Genomic DNA, 6,268 nt, shown 5'->3' with positions numbered 1-6,268 from the left:
CAGATTGGAAAGGCACCAAGGTCTTAAAGCACTTTGGGGGCGGGGGGATGACACTAATTATTCATAATAAATAAGGACACCAAAATGAATCTTCAAATACTGTGAATCCTGAGAGTAATGTATTTTATAGCCAGTTAGGGTCCTGGACAGAACAGGTATTTACTAAGTATTATCATCTACCCCCAAACACAATACCAAGTACTGCTTAGTCTGTGCAGACTACTGTTACAAAATTTTCCTAAATTCCTACTACAAATGTACATCTGTGCTAGTCATCATACATTAACCTAGAAATTGTGACATGACTCCTGCCCTAAGGGGAAACAAGATGTTCCACACAAAAAAACTAGGAACATACCTAAACAACCCTAAAATTTTACTCTGCTAGCTAGAAGGAAGACATTGAAAAAAAGATTTTTTTAATGTTACAGAAAGTCATTTCCTTCCCTTCCATTTCATCAGGCATTATTTCCAAGAGAACCTCTGAGATGATAAAGGCACTGACTCAAGGTTTGATTTTGCTGAATAATTTTTCCTTTTAATGCTTTCTTGTTGAAGGGTATACAGAGCAAGGAGAGGAGGAAGAAATAGAAAATTTTTCTGGAAGACTGAAAAATAACGTCATTATTATTATTATTATATCTTCCAAACCTAAACAAAACAGACATCTATAAACCATTAGATAATAAATTGTCTTCAATAAGTCAATCAGATCTTTTCAGTCCTGGATTAAGAAAATCATTGAAAAACAGACATTTAAATTTACCTAAAATTGAGTTTATGAATATGACGGGTTTTCTCCTGGAAAAAGAGACAAATTCTGAATCTTCAAAGTTATTATAATTGGAGCTGAAAGACCAATATGAAAAACATTTTGTTATTCAACCTAATGCCTTCCACATGTTAACTCCTAAAGTGATTTCTCCTTTCGAGATAAGGCAACCTCAGAGTGTAATTTTTTTTATGCTTGACAAAGCAGATGCTTTTTGATGAATCTAGATACTTTCCTTTAAAAATCATTAAGTCCTATAAATGATACTAAAAGCCACCTCTTTTCCAAATAGACCACAGTACTAAACACTTAACAACAAACCTCTTACTGGTAAGGAAAAGAGCTGGAAATAATGCTTAAAGATAAACATGCTACCGAATTAGGTTATTAGGTCTAATTAATAATGCTGCCACGTAGAAATGTCTTAAACCCATCTTTATGCCTTTTTAAGCATAAAGCACTACAACAATTACACCAAAAAAAAACTGACTAAAATCTTTCCTCCTAAAAGCCAGTGTCAATAATGACTGGCATGAGTAAAACTGCCACACACAAAAACATAAAATACACTAAAAGTTGGTATTTGTATCACTTCATACTTGCCAAAACCTGAAGCTGCTTGTATTTCTATGACTACTTTCTCTGACCCCCAAATGTTCAAGTTATTAAAAAAAATACTTGGACATTATTTAGGAAGAATTACCTAAATTTTTAATAAAATCTAATCAGGTGACTAATATTAATTATTTAAAAGGGTACCTGTAACATTTCAGTATAAGGGTTAGGTCCTCAGTTACAAAGAAAACTGTAGTTGGCAATTAGGAGATCCCTGCCTCCAACAGAGCTCCCACTGCCATCCAACATCCAAGCCATACCCTTGCCATTTTGTTCCAACTTACACACAGATAAGCCTAGCTTACTGGTCAGAACGGCCATTTCAAGTGTCTCTCTTCTCAACAGCAATACTTGACTATCTGTCTCCTCAAGAAGGGACAAACACCCAGAGTGTTTTTATTTTTGTTTGGAGGGAAGGTGGAAGCGGGTATGTGTTGTAGTGGCTGCTGCAGCAGCCTATTTGTTCAAAGAACAGAGTGCTCAGAAACAAAACAAGCCCTTCCTTCTCCGATCACCAGGAAGCACTGCTAAAATAAACAACACTGTTTCCCATTGTCAAATAGGATGCAAGTAAGATATCCAAGCCATATTCTGCTCCCTGATGAATGCTTACACTGGTCTAACCCCTAACTTCCCTAGAACAGCTGGCAGGTAAGCTAGAGAGAAAAAACGTTGGGCCCACAGGAGAGGCAGCAGGACGACGCCAAACACTAGCTCAAGGCCGAGTTCTCAACTCTTTCTGCCCCCTCAGATCCTTCAAAAGCCACTGCCAACAGTCCCCATCTCACTGGATACCATATCAGTCTGGACAGATTTAAGATTTTTCCAACTTAAACAAAAAACATCCAGAGACCAGCACCTAGTAAAGACTGGAAAAGGAAACAAAAACAAAAACAGATCAAATTAGTTTACAGAAAGATATAAAATACTATAATACAATGCAGCCAAATTTCACATTCTAGTCATTAAGAGAGACTGTCACAGGCTTTCAGGAGATAAACTGTGCAATTCTTAAAAAATGGTTCCAAATAAAATATACAAGTTTTGCATATTTTTCTCACTCTTTTAAAGAAGTAAACATTTCTACAACAAAAATATAACGAACACTATCCAGAGTTCCTTTATTGTTAGAAAGAACATACATGGAAAAATTTTTTCTCCAGCTAAAATGAAATTTTTTAATTTATGTTTTTATATTTCTAGGACTAAGCTGGTTTACGGTTCAGATAAATCCCGTAAGTGAGAAAGGTGGGACAAGTAATAAAAGTAGGTATAGTAATGATAAGTATGTGGGTTGGCTCCTTGGTAGTGCATTTTTAAGAAAATGATTATTTCTATAATGAGAGTAATAGACGTAGAATGTATAAAGAAACGGTCCCCTAGTTATGATGGCCAGTGTAAGAAATTTAGCTGATTTCAATCAAACACAAGGGCGTTGTGAAACTGAGAGACTCTCCCCAACAGGAGGGGGCTTCTGTCTCAGAAAGCAGTGTTTTGTTGATAGTTCCGCACAAAATTAAAATACAATCTTGGTACATGAAAGTACTATTTCATTTACTTGGATGAATTAAATTACAGTTAAAGAATTAATCCAAATAAAGAAGTGTACACAAATATTTGCTGTGTTTGAACTAGAAAGAGTAAAATAGGTTAAGACCAAATTTAAATCAGCTATTAAACCCCTTCAGGTAATATAATCAAAACATAATTAGTTATGACCAAATCTAACATCTCTCTTCTATTATCTAGGAAAAACATATAGTTTATCTTCCAAACTAGGAAACTATTCTGGGACATTCTGTAAAATCCAGGATGTATGGTCACTCTTAAAAGAAAGTCATCTGCCATAAAAACCAAACAAAGAACAAGAAAAACAAACCTTAAAGCCATCAGGGCTGCAAGTCATAATAAACTCAATGAGGCTAGTGAACTACCAAAGAGTAGAACAAAGTGACCCTCAAAGTGACCAAACCACAACCTTTTTATCTTTGGGGTCGAGTTAAAAACCAAACATTCAAAAGGACAATCTGAATAGGCAGAGCCCACTACTGTCAACAGCAGGCTTGCCAAGTCTTGCTCATTTTGATCCAATGGAAAATATTCCCTTTACTAACTAGTAATTTAAGGGGTACAGAATACACCAACACATCTGAAAACTTACATGTGTAGGTGGCATAGTCAAGCAAGCAGACGAGCTTTGAAGGGCTGGGGGTCCAAGCTCTGTCACTTCCTAACTGCAGGATCTTAGGCAAGTAACAATCTCTATGAGCCTCAACTGTCTCATCTGTAAAATGAAAGCACCATGCAGCTCCTAATGGTTTAATAAGGAATAAGTAACACCTAGAAAGTGTGCTGCCCAGTGACACAGGCAGGTGCTCAGTAAACGTCACTTCACTGTCTACAACTTGCATAGACTGGAAGTGGTGATATCGGCGCCTTTCAAATTAAACTGTCAACGATACCCCAGGTGTTTTAAAAGCCTCATAAAAGTTTATAGATAAAAAGAACTAAATAAAATAATGTATTAAATATGCAGTTCTCTCACAAATATTTTAAACAGGCTCCCAACCACCTCAACTATTAGCTCCTATCTACATCACTTCATTCAAGTTAAATACAAAAAAACTCACTAAATTTATATAAAATTCTACTTATGGACTTTTCAGACACATTTTCACTTCTGTTATCTTGATTCAAAGTCCAGCAAAGCAAACTCCTCTAGTGGAATAGGTTACTGGCGCTTGGTATATACATACCCATAACAGGGCCTTCCTCAACCCTTGCTTAACTTTAAAATTGTAGAGCTTGGCTATGATAGCAGTTTATCAGCGACACCAAAAGGAAAATGAGTGTTTCTAATACAACAGATATGAATTCCAGCCAATTTTAAATTACAAGTGGAGCTGAAGACATGTAATCATATAATAGTCCCTAAAACATTTAAGGAGCTTGCCCTTAAATTTCTTTGGCAAAACATTTCTACTATACCTACAATCTTGCTATTCAAGTTTTTGGAAGTATGTAAGAAATGTATGAAACCGTGATTGAACTCAAATGGCATTCAAACTATATTGAGGGTTCCTAGATGGGACATGGGGGTGTCCCATCACAGGGGTGGGAGGTGAGGCAGAGTGAACAGGGATTTAAGCCCCCCTCCAGCAACCCTCTACCAACCAGAACGGCTCTACTTTTAGCAAATTATTGGGGGTGGGGGGTTAGGAGGGATGGTTTCCCATGTAAGTAAGCCATTTCTTCAAATAAAATCTTATTCACCTAGAAAAGTTCATAAATCACTAGATTTATCATTTCATCCATATACACACATCCCCCAAGATACAGTCATTTTAATTTGCTTCGAAGAATGTAGAAGTGTGGCTCACCAGGGGTCTTTTTGGTTTTGTTTATTTTTCGAAAGAAGTCTCAGCAATGAAGACCTTTTGGGTATGGGGGTAAATTTGAAACTACCACTGGTTTCAATATTTATGTGGATGATACCAGAACATGTGTATGGAGCAAACTCCAATAACCTATATTTTTTGAGAGAAATGAAAATGTAAAGTAACGGAGTAGAAGAGCCTATGATACCATATCATGTAATCCCAATGACTAAGCATTTTGTGTTAACTTTTTATGGGAAGAATTCAAGAGGCTCAGCACTATTTGCTTGCAAACGACTAGTTATCATAAATGAGTTATAAATAATGGAGATAAAAAATAACTACCTGGCACTAAGTCCTAACACCTTGTAGGTACTGTACCTAGAGTGCTGTATGCATTACTTTAATCCTCACAACAATTATGGGATAAGTACAATTATTATGATCATTTTACACACAAAACTGAAACCAATGAAGTAGTATAACACCCCAGGATACAGTTATTTGTGTTTACATCTGGATTTGCACTCCCATCTAGGTTTAAATTGCTTCTTCCCTTAATCACTATGCAATACTATCTTTCATGAAAAGGACATTTATTAATAGAAACAAACAATATTAATAAAAGATCATTCAATATCACCCATGTTTAAAAATTTTGAGTTTGCAGAGAAAACAACTGAGATGTATATATAACAAATGTTAACGAAAGTGACTGCAAAGAGTGTACAGGATAAAATCCAACTGAAGTATTTATGTATGATCATTTGTGATGAATATATGTATGAAGAAAACGAAGAGATTCAAAACAAAAAGTAGTCCCAGGCACAGGCTTCTCATATAAGTAAAAACACACAGAGCAGGAAATTCGGCTAGAAGATCAAGGCTCAACCAGCTTCTCACTCTCCAAGTCCAAGGCTTTTGCCTCCATTCTCTTTTTCAGTGTTAGAATTAAAAAATTAAGTCTCAAAGTCTATTCTACATCTGACCTTGTTACCACAGGCTATATGAATCTCAGCCTTCCTTCATCTGCTAACTCTTACATCCTTAAGACATTAGGTTAAAAGAACTGGCTATATGATCTATAGATATGAGTTCTCATAGCAAAATCTATGGACCACTGTCCTTACTGAATGAAGAGTTTGTAACCACCTACCCTTTTCCTTGGGAGTGTGAATAATTTGGCTCACCCCCTTAAAGCTGTTCCATTCTCAATCTTCCTCACCTCAGAAAATGGCGACTCCATCCTTACTATTGCTCAAGCCAAAAATTATCAGTCATCCCTGAAGGTTTGCTCACTTTCTCTCTCAACCCACTCATAATCAATCCATTAGCAAAATCTGTTAGCTTTCTCTCAAAAACTATATCCAGAATCAGACCACTCAGAATCTCAACCACTAGCACCCTGCCCCAAATCACCATTCCATCTCATCCAGTTAACTGCCCTAGCCTCTTAACCTGTCTCCAAGCTCTGGCCCTTGGCCCACTACAGGGCATTAACACA

The 6,268-nt window shown here is 36.5% G+C and overlaps 2 protein-coding genes across 6 annotated transcripts in view; both read right to left on the bottom strand.

The window, feature by feature from the left end:
• SLC5A3 (solute carrier family 5 member 3) overlaps positions 1 to 6,268 on the bottom strand; it is a 34,661-nt gene that overhangs the window by 11,939 nt on the left and 16,454 nt on the right. Inside the window, exon 3 of one of the 5 annotated variants that reach the window (XM_067739408.1) lies at positions 767 to 849. The exons of the other annotated variants lie outside the window; for them this stretch is intronic. The gene's annotated coding sequence lies outside the window, so the exon portion shown is untranslated. The remainder of the gene's footprint in view (positions 1 to 766; positions 850 to 6,268) is intronic. 5 annotated transcript variants of the gene reach the window in all.
• MRPS6 (mitochondrial ribosomal protein S6) overlaps positions 1 to 6,268 on the bottom strand; it is a 66,068-nt gene that overhangs the window by 43,877 nt on the left and 15,923 nt on the right. The gene's annotated exons all lie outside the window — the stretch shown is intronic.

This window comes from Pseudorca crassidens, chromosome 5, assembly GCF_039906515.1.
Source record: "Pseudorca crassidens isolate mPseCra1 chromosome 5, mPseCra1.hap1, whole genome shotgun sequence".
In the NCBI taxonomy this organism is placed as follows: domain Eukaryota; kingdom Metazoa; phylum Chordata; class Mammalia; order Artiodactyla; family Delphinidae; genus Pseudorca; species Pseudorca crassidens.
The sequence above is the reverse complement of the archived record's forward strand: the minus strand, read 5'-3'. Positions and strand labels throughout refer to the sequence as shown.